Below are 22675 nucleotides of genomic sequence, written 5' to 3' on the forward strand. Positions count from 1 at the left end.
AACCATAACCAATTAACTAAGTGATTTGAAAATAAAGACTGATAACCAAATTAAGGAAGTAAAGCAGTTCATACAAGATCTAAAACAAAGCTCCAACAAAGAATTTGAACTAATCAAAGCCAGCCAACTAGAAGGAAAAGAAATAAAAACAAAGTAGAAAGTCTTGATAGTAGGTTAGACCATGAAGAAGATCGAATCTCGGGAATTGAAGACAGCCTAGACATTATAGAGAAAGAACATACAACCATCTAAGACAAATCCAAGAAATAGGATAGATCTATTCAACATTTGGAAGACACCATGAGAAGGCTTAATCTGAGGATAATTAGTGTAGAGGAGCACCTAGAGACAAAAGTTAATGGTCTGGGAAATTTAACAGGATCTTAGCAGAGAATTTCCCAAACATGAAAAAAGATAGGCCTATTCAGATAGAAGAAGCTTTTAGAACTCCAAATAGACCAGACCAGAACAGGACAACCCAGCATCTCATCTCATTATAATCCTTACAGGATCAATTCAGACCAAGGAAAACATCCTTAAAGCTCTCAAGGAGAAAAGATCAATCACTTATAAAGGGAATCCAATTGGAATCACTTCAGATTTCTCAGCAGAGACGGTTAAAGCAAGAAGAGCCTGGAATGATGTATGCCATGCCGTAAACACAAACAACTATCAACCATGTATATTGTACCCAGCTAAACTCTCCTTCATAACCGAAGGTCAAATAAAAACTTTCCATAGCAAAGAAAAATTGAAATAATTTATCTCCACCAAACCAGCCCTACAAATGATTCTTAAAGATGTCTTACACATAGAAAACCAACAAGACCACAAAAAGGTGAAGAAACCCAGCCAAACTGAGAATCCAAGAACCATAGAAAGAACCCAGTTGCCACAACCCCCAAGAAGGTGGATAAAAAGCAGGAACTCCCAAACACTTCTCAGTTCTATCTCTCAACATTGACGGACTTAACTCTCCAATTAAGCGACATAGACTGTCTAGTTGGATTAAAAAGCAAGATCTTTCTATCTGCTGCCTTCAGGATTCACATTTTGCCCAAAAAAAATCAAATACATTTTCAATGTGAAAGGCTGGAACAAAATCTACCAAGCAAACGGCCCCCATAAACAGGCGGGAGTTGCAATCCTAATATCAGATAAAATAGACTTCGAATTAAAATTAGTGAGAAGAGATAAAGAAGGTCACTACATACTTATTAAGGGATCTCTCCTTCAGGAGGATATTACAATTCTAAATATCTATTCCCCAAATAACGAAGCATAAAAATTTATACAAGAAACACTACTTTCAATCAAATCCCACATAGATCCAAAGACATTAATTGTTGGGGACTTTAACACACCACTTTCTGCACTAGATAGATCAACTTGGCAAAAACTCAACAGAGAAACCACAGATCTAACCACCTGCATACATCAAATAGATTTAATAGACATCTACCAAATATTTCACCCAGCAGCATCAGAATACACGTTTTTCTCAGCAGCACATGGAACATTTTCCAAAACAGACCACATTTTAGGCCACAAAGCAACCTTGTCCAAATTCAGAAACATTGAAGTTATTCCTTGCATTCTCTCTGACCACAAGGGAATAAAATTAGAACTCAAAACCAAAAGCCATCAAAGAAAGTCTTGTAACACATGGAGGCTGAACAACACACTACTGAATCACGAGTGGGTCATGGAAGAGATTAGAAAGGAAATGCAAAAGTTCATGATATTCAACAAAAATGAGCACACAAATTACCAGCTCCTCTGAGACACATCAAAGGCAGTACTCAAAGGCAAGTTTATAGCTTTAAGTTCCTACATCAACAAATTGGAGAGATCTGAAACCAACAATTTAATGAGATATCTGAGCCTCCTTGAAAAAGAGCAGCAAGAAAAACTGCAATCCAGTTGATGGAAAGAAATCATTGAATTTAAATCAGAATTAAATGAATTAGAATCCAAACAAACCATAGAAAGAATAAAAAACACCGAGTTGGTTCTTCGAAAAAATAAACAAAATTGACAGACCCTTAGCAAATCTTACCAGAAAAAGAAGAGAACACACCCAAATAAATAAACTCAGAATGAGAATGGAAACATCACCACAGAACAACTAAGATTCAAAACATTATAAGGAAATACTTCTCAAAACTTTATGCTAATAAGTTTGAGAACTTGGCAGAAATGGACCTTTTCCTAGCAAATACTGACATTCCGAAACTAAACCAAGATGAGTTAAACCATTTTAACAAACCCATATCAAGCATTGAAATAGAAACAGAAATAAGACATCTCCCATCTAAGAAAAGCCCAGGACCAGATGGATTAACAGCAGAAGTCTACAAGGCATTAAAAGCAGAGCTCACACCAATACTCCTCCAACTCTTCAATGAAATTGAAAGAGAAAGTTCACTACCGAACTCATTCTATGAAGTTATCATAACCCTCATCCAAAACCAGGCAGGGACTCATCAAAGAAAGAGAAGTATAGACCCATTTCTTGGATGAAAATTCATGAAAAACTTCTCAACAAAATTCTGGCCAATTGACTTCAACAATTTATTGAAAAAATCATAAACCAAGATCAAACAGGATTCATTTCAGAGATGCAAAGCTGGTTCAATATACGGAAATCAATTAATATAATTCATCACATCAACAGGAGCACGGATAAGAACCACATGGTTATTTCAATAGAAGCAGAAAAAGCATTGGACAACATTCAACACCACTTTATGATGAAAGTTCTGGAAAAATTAGGAATTCATGGAACATTCCTCAACACAATAAAGGCTGTATATGACAAACCTACAGCCAGCATTATACTTAATGGTGAAAAAGCCATTTTTTCTTAGCTCAGGAATGAGACAAGGATGTCCACTCTCTCCACTTTTCTTCAATCTAGTATTAGAATGACTAGCTACAGCAATAAGACAAGATGCAAACATAAAGTGGATCCAAATAGGGAAAGAAGTAAAACTCTACTTCGTTGCAGATGACATGATCTTGTATTTAAAGAATCCCACAGACTCCACTCCTAAATTACTCAAGTTGATTCAAAAGTAACCCTCAAAAATCAATGGCTTTTCTGTATGCCAACAATGAGAAAAGTGTGGCTGAAATTAGGAAAGCAACTCCATTCATAATAGCCACTCAAAAAATAAAATACTTAGGAATTAACTTAACCAAAGAAGTGAAGGAACTCTATGATGAAAAATTTAAAAACCTCAAAAAGGAAATCAAACAGAACTTCGAAAGTGGCAAAAACTCCCATGCTCCTGGATTGGAAAGATCAACATCGTGAAAATGGCAATACTTCCCAAGGCTATCTACAAATTCAATGCGATACCTATCAATATTCCAACCTCATTCTTCAAGGAAATAGAAGACGCAATCCAAAAATTCATATGGAATAATTAAAGTCCCCGAATGGCAAAAACAATTCTCAACAGAAAGAACAGTGCTGGAAGAATATCAATACCAAATTTCAAACTCTACTACAAAGCCATAGTAATCAAAACAGCTTGGTACTGGCACAAGAAGAGACCTCAAGACCAATGGAAGAGAATTGAAAACCCAGAATGAATGCATAGACCTATAGCCATCTAATCTTTGATAAGGGAGCTAAAAAAATAGAGTGGAAGAAAGACAGCCTCTTCAGTAAATGGTGCTGGCAAAATTGGTTAACTACTTGTAGAAAACTAAAGCTAGATCCTTATATATCACCCTGCACCAGAATCAACTCCGAATAAATCAAAGACCTCAGAGTCAAAGCAGACACTCTGAAAGTATTAAAGGATGGGATAGGAGAAACCTTAGGTCTCCTTGGCACAGGGCGAAATTTTCTTAATAAAGACCCAGAAACACCACAAATCAAAGAAAGTTTGGACAAATGGGGTCGCATGAAATTGCAGAGCTTCTGCCTGGCAAAGAACATAGCAAACAAGATTAATAGGAAGCCCATGGATTGGGAGAAGATCTTCACTAGTCATACAACAGACAAGGGTCTCATATCTAAAATGTACCTGGAACTCAAAAAATTAAATCCCCCAACAACAAATCTTGAAAAAAAACAACTGCCCAATAAATAAGTGGGTTAAAGACTTAAAGAGAAACCTCTCTGAAGAGGAAAGAAGGATGGCCAATAGACACATGAAGAAATGCTCAACCTCCCTAGCCATTAAAGAAATGCACATCAAAATAACATTGAGTTACCACCTTACCCCAGTTAGAATGGCAATAATCAAGAACTCTAATAACAACAGATGCTGGAGGGGATGTGGACAGAAGGGAATCTTACCGCATTGTTGGTGGGATTGTGAACTTGTTCAACCTCTTTGGAAAGCAGTATTGAGTTTCATCAAAAGACACATAGAACTCACCTCTGACCCAGCAATCCCACTTTGGGGCATTTACCCAATTGTTCAAAACAAGACCACAATAAAGCACGACTATGTTTATTGCTGCATTATTTACCATAGCTATGATATTGAATCAGCCCAGATGCCCCTCAGTAGATGAATGGATCAATAAAATGTAGTACATATGCACAATTTAATTCTATGCCTCCATCAGAAAGAATGACATTGCCCCATTTGTTAGGAAATAGAAAGACTTGGAAAAAATTATATTAAGTGAAGTAAGCCAGGCCCAAAGAAGCATAGGTCCCATGGTTTCCCTTATTTGCAATAATTAGTATATATCTGAGTCAAGCAGAAAAGATCAGATAAGTTGATGTTAGGGAAATGAACCCTAAGATATGTGTTCAAATTTTTTTTTCTTTCATGCTATTGTTTCTAACACATTTATAAGATTATTTCTTTGTTGCTTTGTATGTCCCTCCCCACAGTAAAGATTATTTCTTTGTTGCTTTGTATGTCCCTCCCCACAGTATAAACCCTGCTTTCACTGAATTTGATGTCAGTGTAATTTGTGGAGGGGAAAGGAAAAAACAAATTGTTTAAATAAGGATACAGGTGGACCCACTGCAACAATGAGATGTACAAGTCGTTATGTTGAAAACAAACTTTACAACTTTGGTGGGGAGGGAGGACTTAGTAGGGGGGCAGGGGGGAGGATGGGAAAGGATAGGAAGGGGAAACAAAGGAGAAGGCTACAATGCTTGATAAGAAATGTACTCATTATTTTGCCCATGCAATTTTAACCCCTCTGCACAGTATTTTCACAATAAAAATATTATACAGCCAAAATTTAATAATATAGGACATTGACTCATTTTTCATTAATACTTTTTTGTGTTGAAATATGATACATAATTAAATGGTAGCATTGTCATGGTCTTCACGTGTTTAGAGTGTCTCCCAAGTATGAGCTTTGTCTTCTTTGTCTTTGGTCACCTTCCTATAGAGATTTCTTTAAATGATTTATACTCAGAAACCTTTTCTTGAGGATAGGCAAGTTAAGGGATAAAATTGTAAGGGTGGGGCTAGAAATGTGGCTTAGTGCTAGAGAACTTGCTCAGCATGCATGAATGCCAGGGTTTGAATCATCAGTGCCACATACAAAGAAAAAGCCAGAAGCTGTGGAGAGGCTCAAGTGGTAGAGTGCTAGTCTTGAGAAAAAGAAGCTCAGAGACAGTACCAAGGCCCTAAGATAAAGTCCCAGACCTGTCAAAAACTATTGGCCAGATGCCAGTGGCTCACAACTGTAACACTAGATTCTCAGCAGGCTGAGATCTGAATACCACAGTTCAAAGACAACCTAGGCAAGGAAAGCCTGTTAGCCTCTTACCTTCAATGAACCACCAAAAGACCCCATGTGGTGCTGTGGCTCAAGTGGTAGAGTGTTCGCCTTGTGCTGAAGTGTTCAGGGACAGTGCACAGGCTTGAGTTCAAGACACACAACTGGAAAAATTGAGGGTTAATCAAAGTACTTTTCCTATCTGATAATTAGGAGAACATTCTCTGGAAAATGAATCCTGATGTACACCAGAATTTGAGTCAGAGCTCAAGGTTCAAGTGTAGCTCATCCATATGAACAGACTTTCAGGCTCTAGCATTATAACCTTATGTCCTAAGGGTTCTGAAACGTCCAATGTTAAAAGGCTTAATTTGCTCCACAAGCCCTTTGTGATAAGCATTTGACTTGTATTGTCAATCTCATTACAGTTCTGAACCTAGCAGAGAACCAATAGCTCATGAGTGTCACCCTAGCTCAGGAGGCTGAGGTCTGAGGATAACAGAGTGAAGCCAACCAGAGAGGGAAAGTCTATGACACTCTTCCACTGCTGAAAGGTCAGACGTTCAAGAGCTTCCTGGGTTTTCCTTGGTGATAAGTTACTTGTACTCTAAATGTTCTTAGACTTCTTGAGCTATAGAAGCAGGAAAGAAACATTATTTACCCATCCTGGGTTCAAATGAAATTCTCAGGATCCAAGCCTTAGCCCTGTTAGCAGGAAGAACTCCAGTGTAACACTGTATTTGAAGGACAGGAAACAGTTTACCTCAGGATTAGGAGGCAGATTGTACACACTCAACAGGGAAGTGAGCTGCAAAACCACTTCATTCATTCCAGGCACACCAGCAATGACGGGAAACCTGAAACATTTGTTAGAGTTACACCAGGGTCAGGCTTTTCTCAGTCTCTTCAAACAATGACTAATTATCCTTCCTCCCTCAGGTGAAGGGAGCCTCGGGCTATCTTTAGGTTAACAATAGAGAGCCAATTTATTGGGGGAGAGGGGAGGAACAGAATACAAAAACCCTGCTCTCTGATCTTAGCAAGTGGGTTTTTGATTCTCTATCTGGCAGATTTGAAGGCCCTTCTTCTACTCTGCCAATCCATTCTCCTTCCTTCATTCTTCATGTACTTAATGCAAATACCCAGTCAAGGAGAGGCAGGGCCCTTTCTCTACTGACTCCAAGCACCTGAGTTAGAACCTGGCTCTGCCCTCTTGGCTTTGGTGTCTTCGGCTGCCTGAGAAGTGGGATAGAGACAGTCTTCCTGCTCTGTGTTTGTGTGAAGGTGATGCTGAGTCCTGGCACACTTCAGAAGACCTCATGACTGGGAATTGTTCCCTTCTTTCCTCTATCTATCTATCTATCTATCTATCTATCTATCTATCTATCTATCTATCTATCTATCTATCTATCTATCTATCTATCTATCCATCCATCCATCCATCTCTCTACCTACATACCTACCAACCCAACTAGCTATCTGTTTGCCAGTTTTTGGGTTGAACTCAAGGCCTGGGCACTGTCTCTAGCACTCTGCTACATGAGTCACATCATGAATTCTGGTGTTTTGTGTGTGTGTGCTTCTGAGGAATCAAACCCAGGGCTTCTTGCATGCTAGGCAAGCACTCTCTCACTAATCCACATTCCCAGCCCCCTCATCTTTTGCTTAGTGGAAGTTTTTACATAAGTATGCTACCATCTTACATCTCCAAGTTTAATTTTCTGAATACCGGTTATTTCTACGAAACCTAACCTTTTCCCCTACCTGATTTGTGACTGTACCGTCCTTGGCCTCATAATAAAATATAAATAAAGGCTGCTGAGATTTTAAGTACATCATATAAGGACACAAGCCTGGAACCCTAGAAGAGAAAAGTGATGGGCCTGAAATGAAGAGAATAATGTGGTATGTGCAACAAGCATATCTGAAAAATGAATCAGTAAATAAAAGCAGAAGCATTGTATATGATCTGTTTGCCCTCGGGGAGGTAATATGCACACATAAGTAGGTAGAGCACTAATACATAACATGACCTTCTCTTTCTGAATTTTTATGGCCATCCCAGGGCCTAAAGTCAGGGCCTCATGTATTCCTCAGATGTTTTGCTCAAGGCTGAGGCTATACCACCGCCACAGCTCCACTTCCAGCCATCTGGTCATTAATTGGATATAAGGACCACCCAGGCTTGCCTGGTCGGGCCTGTATTTCCTGCTAGGCTCTCTCACAGCTGGAGCTCTACTATCTGGGCCACTGCTCCACTTCTGGTTTTCTAGTGTGTTCTAGATATTTAAGGTTGGAGACACATAACACTCATAACTATTACATCATTTTATAGGCAAAAGGACCAATGAAGACAATGTAAGGATCACTTCAGCTTTTGGTCCTCTTATCTGGAGACAGTAAATTCACTGCAGCTCAAAGCTAAGTGACAGAGCTGGCATGAACTGTGAATCTTAGCTCCCAAATCCTATGACACTCATTTTTCACTTTTGGCTTCTAACCTGTTAGCAGAGGGGAAGATGAGGATAGCGAATCCTTCTCAGAGAAAGCAGCAATAAAGAACATTGGGCAGTTTACTTATAAATTCATACCATTGGAATGACCCTGTGAAGAAGTCAGATTGTCCAGATTAAAAAATGAAGAAGAAAAGAAAGGCAGGTGCCAGTCTCTGCTGACTATAATCCCAGCTCCTCAGACGATGAGATGTAGAGATTATCAGTTTGAATCCAGCCCAGTTAGGAGAGTCCTTGACATGCTTATTTCTAAGAAATCACAGAAAAACCCAGAAGTGGGACTGTGATTCAAGGGTAATGAGCTACCCTGGAGCAATAGGAGCTCAGGGACAACCCCTAGGCTCATAGTTCAACCCCAGTACCTGCCCCACCAAAAGAGCCTGTACCTCCATATCTTTGTGTATGTATGGATGCATTCCTATAGGTGAAACTCCAGAGTAGTATTTGTGAATGGCACCAAGTTAGGAAAGTTGTTTTCAATACAATGATTTCATAGCACAGAGATGGCTTTCATGACAATGTATGTTCTGGGGCTCCCCTCACTGGGCCCAGTGTAGTTTGAGGGTTTCTCTGCACCCCAGGCCTGCTGGAAGAAATCTCTCACATTGTCTGAACAGGCAGACTAAGGGCCTCACTCCTGTACAGCTATGTAACAAACGACTCCATCCAGGCCAATTAGTGAGGATGAGTGTGGGCAGGCTCTGAAGGTAAGGAGAAAAAGGCCTCTTTGTACTCCAGGCTCTCTCTCTCCCCAGTGCTCTGATTTGACAGGAAGCCTTCATCTGTGCCACCTCCTGTGGCAGGCCAAGTTCCCTGCACTTATTCTGCCTTTGTGAGGCTATGTTCTGGTGTTCATATACAGTGCTAAATGTAATTCAGGAGTCCTTCAAGAACACAACTAGGGCACTGAACCTAAGGAAATGTTTCATTGCAGATCATGATTAGCCTATGATGCCTGTCCTAGGTTTCCGGAAGCTTGGGAAATCCAAGCACATGTCAGATATCACAATAATTCCTGTCATATGGGACTGGTGAAGCTCATCTGGTTTTGAAACCTTTGACATCTCCTAGTTAAGCAGTGGATGGCTAGGTTTGATTGTGAATACAGGGCCTGGATGCTGACCATGAGATCAGAGCAGAAGACTAGTGCTTTACCATTTTGTGTCACAGCTTCACTTCTGCTTTCTGTGTGTGTGTGTGTGTGTGTGTGTGTGTGTGTGTGTGTGTGTGTGTGTGTGTGAATACACTAGTCCTGCAGCTTGAACTCAGGACTTGAGCACTGTACCTAGTTTCTCTTGTATAAGGATAGCCCTTTCCCACTTGAGCCACAGAGCCAGTTCAGGCTTTTTCCTGGTAATGTGGTACTGAGAAATCAAGCCCAGGGTGTCATATATGCAAAGCATTCTACTCCTAAGGCACATTCCCAGCGCTCTACTTCAGGTTTGTTAGTTTGTGTTTGTCTTTTTGTTGTTGGTGGTGGTGGTGGTTGTAGGAGTTGAAGTCTGGGCTTGAGTGCTGTCCCTGAGGTCTTCAGCTAAAGTATTGTGCCTTACCATTTGAGCCAGAGGCCACTTCAGGTTTTCTGGTGGTTTATTGGAGCTAAATGTCTCAAGGACTTTCTTGCCCAGGCTAGCTTTGAACCATGATCTTCAGATCTCATCCTCCTGAGTAGCTAGTATAACAGGCATGAGCCACAAGCACCCAACTTCCACTTCAGTTTTCTTAGTTGTGAATTGGAGATATAATCTCATGGGACCTTTTGTGTTTGGAATAGTTTGGAACCTTGGTCCTCAGATCTCAGCTTCCTGAGAAGGCAGGATGACAGACCTCAGCTATCCACCCCTAGGCCGTGGCACTCTGCTGCAAGGGGGTCCTTGGCTCCACGTGGTGGAGTGTTATCCATGAGCCCAAGAGGTAAGGGTCACTGCTAAGGCTGCACTTTCAAGGTTCATGTCTGAGAAAAAACAAAATGAAACAATTGTCTGCAGGAGACAACTCACCCACTCTTTAGTAATACAAAATTTTGTCCCTGCTATGGGGACATATCTGAGCCTCAATATTCTTGTCTGCTAATCATCTCAATTGTAGAGCTCTTACAAGGACCAGATGAAAGAATGCACCCTGTGAAGGACACAGCACATGGCACTCTTTGAAGGACTCAGCACACAGCACCATGTGATAGACTCAGCACACAGCACCCAACGCAGGACTCAGCACACTGCACCCTATGAAAGACTCATCACATAGCTCTATTAAACAAGCTGTCATTAGAATTAGGGTGCTTTCATCAGTATCACCATTCTTTGAGGAACATTTCATAAACCATATAAGTTCAAATCTAATGGTTTAGTGGGGTAGTTTTTTGGAGGGATTACCAATGGGGCTTGTACTCAATGCATGGGGATACTGTTCTAATACCATTTGTTCAAAGCTAGAGATCTACCACTTTGAGCCACATTTCCAGGAGTCTCACAGACTTCCTGTCAGGGCTGGGTTTTAAAGCCCCCTCGCAGCCAGGATGACGGCGGTAAACCAGCAGCATCTGTTTTCTTGGAGCTGGGTTGCAGCGGTTTACATCTGGCTAAGTCAGGTTAGGTGCCAACTGTCAGCGCCAGACTCCTAGCTTGCTCTGTGGTGATGCATTTGAAGTCCTGGCCTTATATACTTGCAGTTAGAACATTCTACCTTTTTTTGGCAGCAGTCCTGGGCCTTGAGTAAGAGCTTAGACACTATCCCTAAGTATTTGTGCTCCAGGCTAGCACTCAATTGATTGAATGACAGCAGAACTTTTGGATTTTCTGTTTATGTGGCACTGAGGAATTGAACCCAGGGCTTCCTGCTTACTAGGGAAGCACTCAACCACCGAGCTCCAGGAGTGAACAAGGTATAAGTATATACAGATTGCTGTATATAAATATTATGTACACAAAAAGAGAGATATCCCTATATTATTAACTTATAGATATTACTGCTAATTACTAGATATTAAATTATGTCTCCACTTAATGATGTGTCCCAGTTGAACAATTAATAAAGCATTAATTAAAATTACTCAATATCCTATTATTATCCTATCTGTACATATATACATACATATATTTACATATTTTATAGAATGAGACAGGTGTCTATATATAATTAAATTATGCATCATGTGTCACTACCAAATAATAGGTATTTAATTATGACTGCATGCAATTTTTATTCTGTTAATGCTTAATAAAATATTAATAAAACTTAATACACATCCTATAATTATTGCATCTAATTTTATTTACAATGATACACTAATTCAACCCTTCATCATTTATTGTAGTGACAATTATTCCACCTATGACATTTATTACATTTATGACATCCTATTACATAGCATATAGATTTGCACCCGAATTATACATCCTACCTGTCACCGAGCACTTTCAAAGAGAAAGAAAACGTGTTATGCTCAGCTTCTCACTTCAAGATTACATTTTTGGCAGTGTTGGGATCTAAACTCATGAATGAGTAATTTTCAGTGCAGCAGCCTCTCGCCAATTCAGCTCCTAGGCAGTTCCCAGGCCATGAGATCGAGCCCCATATGTTGACGCCATATTGTTCTTAGTGTAGTTATTCATTTAATTTTTTGTTTTATTCATCTATTTACCATTTATTTTATTGACTGTTATTACACATGGAATATTTATTACATTTATTACATAGGATATATATTTGCCTATGTATGAAACTTCACACCTGACACTCAGGAATTTCACAAGAAAGGAAAATGTGTCACCATGGGCTTCTTACTCCACGATTCAATTTTTGTGAGTGCTGGCATCTGAACTCACAGCCTACAAGGATCAATACATGAATGGGTGATTGTCAGCACGCCAGCCTGGTGCACATTGAGCTGACAAGTAGTTCCCAGCACTTGAGATCGAGCCCCAGGGATTGACAAAATAAGAACAGATTGACATGCAGATGGTAGTACACAAATAAATATAGATCTTTATAGAGTGCCAGAGATGTGTATACAATATTCAGTTATATACGTTACATTCCTACCAAATCTTAGGTATTTATTATGCTTCCATGTAATATTATTTTCATCATTAATGAATTATTAATTAAATCAATCACTTTCCTGGAATTATTGTGTTCATGTAATTAATAGTATTCTTTTAATGTGTCAAAAATATTCATTAAAATCCATCAGCCTCCTAAAATCACTCTAATTTTATAGTAGTATCATTCAGGAACAACTAATTCAACCTTGACATTCACAACCTTCCAATGGTATTCCTATGAATAGGAATGAGACCCTTAGGATCTCCCTCCATTGGTAGGGGTCAAGACCCGGCTTCAAACCCAGGGCCTATGTTGCCATGTTGGCCTGTGGCTTAACTGGAAACCCGCCAGCCTTCAGCAATGCCAGGTTACCAACACTTTTCAGTCATGTCATTCAAACCCAGGAAGGTCACATTGCAAAGAAACAAATGTAAAACCTGCAGCTCTCTGCAAGTTGCTGTTGTTTTTTTTTCCTGTGTCGGTTTTTTTTTGTGTGTTTTTTTTTCCCCTGTCAGCTTTTGGGGCCTAGGATCCAGGTTCTGCTGTGGGTCCAGTGGCTGCACCCTAGCCTAGAGTGATCGAAGCTGAGGCAGAGTTGCAACGACCTGAGTTCAAGCCCTGTCCTTGACAAAATAAAATATATATATATATATATATATATATATATATATACATACATACATACATAAATACATTAAAAATATTTAAAAATTTTTGAGGCTCTTGGCTTGGAATTCATGCCATTTTTTTCTGTCAGAACTGGGATTTGAACTCAGGGTCTGGGTAAATCTGCAGCATAGTGGGGGAAGGGGAAGCTCACCATGCTGGAAGACAAGAAAGTCAAAACTGTTCCCAGAGCCTGAATTCAAGTCCTAGCACTCATATACATTTTAAATCCATGGTTTATATTTACATACATATGTTTAACGCAGATTGCAGTTAGTGTATTCATTTTATTTTGTTTTATTTATTTATTATGTATTTTAGTGAATATGATTGCACATATAATAATATTTTTTACATCCTATTACATAGGATATAGATTTGCCTATGTATTATACATCATTCCTGAGACTCAGGATTTTCACCAATAAGGAAAATAAGTGAGACAATTGGCTTCTTCCACCAGGATTAAGTTTTTGGCAGTTCTATGATTTGAACTCAGGGCCTAGAAGGCGCACTTCATGAATGGTCAATGTTAGCCCACCAGTCTGATGCAAGTGAAGTTGTTGGGCTAATTTGAGGACCTGAGATCAAGCCCTAGGAGTGGCCAATACATAAACACATAGATGTGTAGATTGAAATGTGTGTGCATTTACATATGCATATGCATCTATAAATGTATACAGAGACAGAGAGGTATTTATGTAGATTCTAGTGTATAGCTCTATATAAAGAGTGATGTCTATATCTTATTTTCATATGTTCTATTACTATCAATTATTCGGTCTAAAATTATGCCTCCATTAATTAATCACAGTAGAAGACTTAATAAAGTATTAAATTCATCAGTGGTCTGTATTTACTGCATACAATCTTATACTAGAATGACTAGCTAATTAGTAATTCAATTAGTACATTTCAAACATTCTGTTAGTGTTCCTATACATAGGAGTGAGTATCCTAGGATGTTCAGCAGTTTCTAGGTGCCAGTCCCAGGATCCAACTCAGGGCCTAGATGTGTGGGTTGGGCTCGGGCTTCACTGACAGCCCACCAGCCTTCAGCCATGCAAGGTCAAGTTCAATTTTCAATTTTCAAGCTGAGTCACTGAGACCCAGGATGGTCAAGTGCAAAGGAAACAAAGGTAAAACAGATATGTAAAACGTCCTGGTTTTTTCCTTCTCCATTTGTGTTGGTTTGATGTTTTTTTTTTTTTCCAGTGCTGGGAGTTGAACTCAGGCTCTAGGATCCCTGGATCATCTGTGGATGTAAAAGCTGCCCCCTATCCTAGGGTAATAATGGTTTAAGACACAATAAAATGCTTCCTTGAGCAAAATCAGTTCAAGGAAAATGTCTAGGGTAACAGTTCAAGCCTCAGGGTCTGCCACACAAAAATAGAGCCAGTAACTCCATGTGTCTGTGTATGTATGCATGTATTTCTATTGGTGAACATCCCGAGTCTCTATGAAGAAAGGCACCCAGCTAGGAAATTTGCTTTGAATAGAATGATTTCATAGCATAGAGAGTGCTTTCAAGACAGTGTATGTTCAGAGGCTCTCCTCACTGTTCCCAGTGTAGCCAAGGGTTTCTCCATACCCCAGGCTGCTGGAGGAAGTCTGCCTCATTGTTGGAACAGGCAGACAAAAATCCTCACTCCTGTACAGCTGTGAAACAAACAATTCATCTGGGGGCAATTAGTGAGGATGAATGTGGGTGGGCTCTGAAGTCCAGGAGAAAAAGGCCTCTTTGTAACCCAAGCTCTTTCTCTCCCAGTGCTCTGTTTTGATAGGAAGCCTTCATTTGTGCCACCTTCCATGGCAGGCCAAGTTCTGTGCACTTATCCTGTCTTTGTTAGACTATGTCCCCTTGTCGAAACAAATTGCTACAATTAATTCAAGAGTCCTTCTGGCAGACAACTAGGGAGCTGAACCTAATGAAATGATTCATTATTGGCAATGGTGCATCCCTAGGTTTCCAGAAGCTTGCTAAATCTAAGTACATGTGTAATATCACAATGTTTCTGGTCATCTAGGGCTGGTGAAGCTCATCAGGTTTTGAAACCTTTGACCTCTCCTAGTTGGGCCCTGGCTGGCTAGGTTTTGCGGTTGAACACAGGGCCAGGGTGCTGATCATGAGCTCAGAGCAGCACTTTGCTTTACCATTTGGTGTCACAGCTACACTTCTGGTATCTCTCTGTCTCTGTCTCTGTCTCTGTCTCTGTCTCTGTCTCTCTCTCTCTGTGTGTGTGTGTGTGTGTGTGTGTGTGTGTGTGTGCATACACCAGTCCTGGAGATTGAACTCAGGACCTGAGCACTATACCTGAGTTTCTCCTGTATGAAGATAGCACTCTCCCACTTGAGCCACAGAGACACTTCAGGCTTTTTTTCTAGAGATGTGGTACTGAGGATTCAAACCCAGGGTTTCATATATGCAAAGCACTCTACCCCTAAGACACATTCTCAGCACTTCACTTCAGGTTTCTTGCTTTCTTTTCTTGTAAGTTGGAGGAGTTGAAGTCTGGGCCTGGGTGCTGTCTCTGAGCACTTCAGCTGAAGTCTAGCACTCTACCACTTGAGCTACAGCACCCTTTCAGGCTTTCTGGTGGTTCACTGGAGATAACCATCTCAAGAAATTTCCTGCCCAGGCTGGTTTGGACCCTGATCCTCAGCTCTCTGCCTCCTGAGCAGCTAGGATGTCAGGGGTGAGTCTGTGGCACCTGGCTTCCATTTCAAATTGCTAAATGGTGAGTAGGGACCTTTTGTGTCCGGGATCGTTTGAACCCTGATTGTCAGATCTCAGCTTCCTGAGTAGGCAGGATGATAGACCTCAGCTACAGATGCCTAGGGTCTTTGACTCCACATGATAGGGCACTAGCCCTGAGCCCAACGGGGAAAAGTCAGGCCCTGAGTTCAACATTTACGACCAAGAAAAATAAACCAAAACAATTGTCTGCAGGAGACAACTCATTAGAGTTCAGTACATACATAATTTTGGCCCTGACATGGGGCCTCAGCTTTTTCATGTGCACAATCATCTTACTTGTGGAGTTTTTACAAGGACCAGATGAAAGAATACACCCTGTGAAGGACTCAGCACACAACACCTCTTGAAGGACTTATCACATAGCTGTCTCTCACAAGGCTGTCATTAGAATTAGGGTGTTTTCATCAGTATCACCATTTTTTCAGAAACATGTCACAAACTGCACAAAGTTCACATCTAATGGTTTAAAGGAGTGGTGTTGTTTTAGGGGGGAGTTAGCCACGGGGATTGCACTCAAAGTTTGGGGCTACAGTCCTAAAACCTTTAGCTCAAGGCTAGAGCTCTAACACTTTGAGCCACAGCTCAGAATTTCACAGACTTCCTGCCAGGGCTGAATTTTAAACCCACCAGTGTCAGATCTCATCCCTGGACTATCTTGGATGATAGGGGTGAGTGAGCGAGCAGCATCTGGCTCCATGGAGCTGGGTTGCAGCAGTTTACCTCTGGGTAAGTCAGGTTAGATAGCAGCTGTCAGCACCAGGCTCCCAGCTTGCTCTGTGATGAGATATTTGCAGTCCTATCCTTATATCGTTGCAGTCAGAACATTCTTTTATTTTTTGTTTTTGGTGCCAGTCTGGGGTCTTGAGTAAGGGTGTAGACACAGTCCCTAAGCTTTTATGCTCAAAGCTAGTGCTCACTGCTTGAGCGACAGCACAACTGCCGGATTTTTCTGTGCATGTGGTAGTGAGGAATTGAATCCAGGGCTTTGTATGTACTAGGGGAGCACTCTACCACTGAGCCCCAGGAGTGACAAGTGTATAAACAGATAAATGTGTAGATTGGTAGATAAATAGATAGATGTAAATGTATAAACTAAGAGAGATGTCTATATTATGAAATTGCATATACCATATTACTACTAATTATTGGCAAATAAATTAGTCCTTCCTTTTTTAATTATCATGATTGAATACATAATAAAGTATTAATTGAAAATTATTCAATGTAGTATAATTGTGTAAAATTTTATAATATGAAAATAATACACTACTAATTTAATTGTTACTTTTGTAACATTCCATTTGTACAGATGTATCATCAGAATGGGCTTCTCAGAAACTCCCACCATTCATTAGTGGAAGTCCCGGGATTAGACCTCCAGGTCCAAGTTGCTGGTTTTGGCTATGGCTTCCCTAATAGCCCGCCAAACATCAGCAATGCAAAGTCATGTGCATTTTCTGGGCCTTGTCATTTAGACCCAGGACGGTCACAATACAAAGGAAAAAAAAAAGTAATATTACCTTCTTGAACTTCTCAGTTTTATCCTTCTCCTTGTTTTTTTTTTTTGCTTTTTGTTTTTTGCCGCCCTGATATTTGAACTTGGGTCCTAGAATCTCAGGTTTGGTTGTGGCAGAGGTGCCAAGACCTAAGTTCAAGCCCCGTGCTTGGCCAAAAAATGAATAAATAATAATAATAAGGCCCTGACTTGAAATTTGCACCATTTTTCCAGCAGGCCTGGGATTTGAATTTGGGACCTGGTTAACTCTGTGAGATTGTGGGTGAAGGGGAAGCTCACCGTCCTTGAAGACAAGAAATTTAGACCAGTTCCCAGGGCCTGAATTCAAGCCTCAGCACTAGAAAAAATAATATTCGTATATGAGATCAATTTACATAAATGGGTTTACTGCGTATGATGTTTATTACCCTTATTTATGTAGTATTATTACACATATAACAGTTCATTCATTACATCATATCACCTAGATTATATTTGCATATGGATTATACATCGTACTGAGTCCCAGGACTTTCACAGAGAAGGAAAATAATGTGTCAAAATTGGCTTCTTACTTCACGAATAAATTTTTGGCCATGCTGGCATTTCAACTCACTGCCTACAATGCCCAATCCATAAATGGGGTCACAGTTTTAACACATCAGCCTACAGGAAACTGAGCTGCCAGGAAATTCTGAGGACCTTTGATCAAGCCACAGTAGTGTCCAATATATACATTGATAGATATGTATATGTGTATGTGTGTGTGTGTGTGTCTCTCTCTCTTTATATATATATATATTATATATAATATGTCATATAATATTATATATAACATATAATATATATAATATATCATATGATATATATATATTATATGATATAATATATTATAAAATATTATATGATATATCATATCATATAATATATCATATATCATATGATATATTATATTATATGTATTATATATTATATTATATTACATATTATATATTATATACATTATATATAATATAATATATTATATTAAATATTATATTATATATTATATAATATTATATATAATAAATATAATATATAATATATAATATAATATTATATATAACATATATAATATATCATATAATATAATATTATATATAATATATATAAAGAGAGAGAGGGAATGTGAGGATATTAAATTTTATATATATATATTATTACCAATTATTAGTTATTACATTATGCCACCATTTAATGATGTATCATGATTGAATACTTATAAAAGCATTCATTAAAAATTAGTTAATATCCATCCATTAGGGGAATCATACAATAGTGCTAAAATGGAAGATATAAATCCAATAATATTTGTGTGGCATTCTAAAATAGAATCATGAATCAAGTGCAAATTTAATTATTACTTTTATAGCATTCCATTATCATTAAAATCATTAAGAATGAGTTTGTCAGAATCTCCCTCCATTTGTGGGTGGCAGTCCTAGCATTTCAAGTCCAAGCCTGGGTAATTTACTTCGAATGCCAATCATTGGAATGACACCATGAAGATTTCAGATTGTCACACATAAAAAAAGAACAAGAACAGAAGAAATCCAGGTGTCAATGGAACCTGCCTGTAATCCTAGCTCCTCAGGAGGCTGAGAATGTAGTGAATGCCATTTTGAATTCAGCCAGGGCAGGAAAGTTGGTGACACTCTTATTTCTAACAGATCACCGGAAAAAAAAAATGAGTGGGATTGTGGCTCAAGTTTCAGAGTGCTACCCTTGAGCAGAAGGAGCTCAGGGACAGGGCCTAGGCTCATAGTACAAACATGGAACTGCCCACCCCCCCCAAAAGGAGGCAATCACTCCATGTCTCTGTGTATGGATGGATGAGGTATGGATGATGGGCATTTGGCAGCTTGCCCATGCTCAGCCCATCCAACTTGGGCAAGCTGGAACAAGCCCTCAGAGTTCTTAGGCTGTAGGAGTGGTTGAAGGTTCTGGATTCCTATTATCTATCCCTATGTAGTACATGAGCCTAGACCTCTAGGGCCTGGTGGCTCTCACTCATTCATCATTCCTCATTGCAGAGTCACAGACTGGTTCAAAATTTCGGCAAAGATATGAAATAGCAATTTCTATGCCGAAAGGGGTAAGCCAATAAATCCCACCCTCATAACTCCTGTTACAAGTCAGCCTTGGGCTGCACATGTGGATTAGCAGTAGAGTGATTACCTAGCTTGCACGAAGTACTGGGTTCGATTCCTCAGTTATACAGAAACAGAAAAAGCCAAAAGTGGCACTGTAGCTAGCCTTGAGCAAAAGAAGCTAAGGAACATGCCCAGACCCTGAGTTCAAGCCTGATGACTGGCCAAAAAAAAAAAAAGTGAGCCTGGTGAGACATATTCTTCTGGGACTCAGGAGGTCCGACGTGAGAGGTAAGAGGTAGAGGGCAGCTGCTGGTGGCTCACCCCTGTAATCTCAGCTATTCAGGAGGCTGAGATCTGAGGATCACAATTACAAGCAGGAAAGTCTATATGAGACACTTTTGTCCAATTAAACACCTAAAAAACCAGAAGTAGAGCTTTGGTTCAAGTAGTAGACTGCTAACCTTGAGCAGAAAACGGATAGCATCCAGGCCATGAATTCAAACCCCAGAACTCACACACACACACACACACACACACACACACACACCAAGATAGAGCATTTGCCAGTAAGCCTGCACAAGTTCCACCTCTAGAGAGAGAAAAGAAGGAAAGATTTGCTCCAAGAGGTGATATAACCAGTGCCAAAATTCCACAGGAGTTCTAAGGCTTGGAACAAGACAGAGAGCCTTAGACAGAAGGTACAGAATGGGCAAAGGTCCTGAGGTGTGGTGTAGAGCAGGTGGTGTGTGTGGAATGAAGGTTCTGTGGCTTCAGACAAGTCTGGCAGGACATTCAAGGATGGGTCAAGGTTTGTACTTGAGTCACAGGTATGAAAGAGGGTGGAGTCCCAGAATGGGGCCCAGAGAGAAGATTAGCTTTTCTTTTCACCATGGAACCCAGCCATCTCCTGTGGCTGGAAGCTTATTTTTCACAGCTCCTGACCCTTAGGCCTCCTTTGCATTGAGGAGTCAGGGCAAATGCAGGGACGAATACTTGCTTAAGTAAAGCTTCTGGGCTAGGAAGGTAGCTTAGTGGTAGAGTGCTTGCCTTGCATGCATGAGGCTCTGGGTTCGCTTCCTCAGCACCACATATGCAAAAAGAATAAAACAGGAAGAGGTATTGTGACTCAAGTGTTAGAGCACTAGTCTTGAGCTGAAGAGCTGAGGGAGAGTGCCCAGGCACAGAGTTCAGGCCCATGACCGGACCCACCCCTACCCCCAAAAAAAAGAAAGAAAAGAAAAGCTTCTAACCCAATGCCATCAGTGGCTCAACGCCTTTAAATCCTAGCTTCTCAGGAGACTGGGATCAGAGACCGCGGACCAAAGCCAGCTCAGGGAAGGAAAGTTAGTGAAACTCTTCTTACCAGTGAACTACCAAAAGCCAGAAATGGCGCTGTGGCTCAAGTGGTAGAGTGCCAGCCTTGAGGGAAAAAGTTAAGTGACTGGAGCCCAGACCCTGAGTTCAAGGCCAGTAATTGCATTAAAAAAAGCTTTCAGGAGCTCCTTGTCCACTGTGGTGAATGGCTAGATGAGCTGGACATCAGTGGCTCAAGCCTGTCCCCCTAGCTCCTCAGGAGGCTGAGGTCTGAGGAGCATGGATCAAAGCCAGCCCGGGCAGGAGAGTCTGGGAGATTCTGATCTCCAAGGAACCACCAGAAAACTGGAAGTGATGCTCTAGCTCAAGCAATAAGCTGAAGAGCTGAGGGGACAGCGCCCAGGCCCAGAGTTCCAGTCCCATGACCAACTCCCCTGGCCTGCTTGGAACTCACTTTTTGGCTCTAGCCAGAGTACTTTCCAGTGGGCCCCTGAGTTTCTCCCAATGTCTAGGTGTCCTACAAGTCTTGAGAGCAGCCCATTTGGAGGCCTTTGCTTACAGAGTGAGCCATATTATCAGAGAAGTGTCTAGCCTTGGGGAACGGAGATCATCAGAATGGCAACTTTCATGGGTGCAGTGTGGATCTGAGAGGTAAATCAACTTCTTGGACCACGGTTTGGGGCAAGGAGGGCCAGAAGCTGCAAGATGGCATGGCAGGTAATGCCTGCTCATGCAGTATCACAAGAGTGCAAATCTGTCAGGCACACCCCGAGCGGGTGTTGAGCTGGGCTCATGAAAGAATTGTGGCCTCACAAATCCACAGCCAGCTGGCTGCTGCTTGTAGCAGTTGCTATCCCAGGAGTCCCAGGGCTCAGAGCCCTGCTTTCCTTACCAGTGCTCAGGGGCAGATGAAGGTCTGCAATCGTTGGCCTACTATTAAGGAGCATCCGTAGTGTCCTTTCCCTTGGCCCTGTGGCCCCGTGCACTGATGGAGGGGCAGGTTCCATTGAACTTACTGCCATGACGCAGACCCCTCAGCCCAAGAAGGAGTTAGGGAGAAACCACTTGAACTGGTTTAAGAGTTTACTACTACTATGCCTCAGGACTTCCCCCAGTTCTGGCTCAGCTCATCATTACCACCTTTCTGTGTGTGGGTGCATCTTGGTATTAGGGTTTGAACTTAGGGCCCAGGCTCTGTCCCTCAGGTTTTTTCATTGAAGGTTAGCACTCCACCACTTGAACCAGAGCTTTTCTTTCAGTTTTTGGGTGCTATTGGGAGAGGAGAGTCTCACACACTTTTCTAGCTGGGCTGCCTCTGAATGGCAATCCTCAGATCTCAGCCTTCTGAGTAGCTAGGAATATGAGAGCATGACCTATTAGCACCTGGCCACACTGTCCTTCTTGGCTAAAGACAGAGTGCCTCTCTCCCAGCCTAGCACCCATGTACAGTTACCCCTCCTACCCCACCCCTAATCCTCCAGGCTTCACAAGAATCATACCCTCCCCTGAGGACAAAGAAATAGGATCAGGTTTGAGCTTTTTGTTCTCCACATAGTCAGGGGCTGCAAGGAGCTGATGTGTACTGTAGTTCAAGTGGTAGAGCACCAACCTTGTGCAAACCAACTAAAGGATACCACCTAGGCTCCAAGTTCAAGTTGGTAAACTCACACAAACACATGCACACACGAAAATATGCACACACACACACACACACACACACACACACACACACACACAACACACACACAAATATCCTTAGCAGGGCCCAATGGCTCATACCAGCAATCCTAGCTAGTTAAGAAGCTGAGCTCTTAGGATGGCATCTTGAAGCCATCCCAGGCAGTAAAAATCCGTGAGACTCTTCTCTCCACTAAACTACTAAAAAAGATGAAAGTTGGGCTGTAGTTCAAGTGGTAGAGTGTCAGCTTTTAGCAGAGGAAGCTCAGATACTGTGCCTAGGCCCTGAGTTCCAGCTCTAAGATTTTTTAAGACACCCTTTGTCCCCACTCCACCCCCAATCAGGTCATAAATCCAG

Source organism: Dipodomys spectabilis, unplaced genomic scaffold, assembly GCF_019054845.1.
Source record: "Dipodomys spectabilis isolate Male_0828 unplaced genomic scaffold, ASM1905484v1 ptg000362l, whole genome shotgun sequence".
NCBI lineage: Eukaryota > Metazoa > Chordata > Mammalia > Rodentia > Heteromyidae > Dipodomys > Dipodomys spectabilis.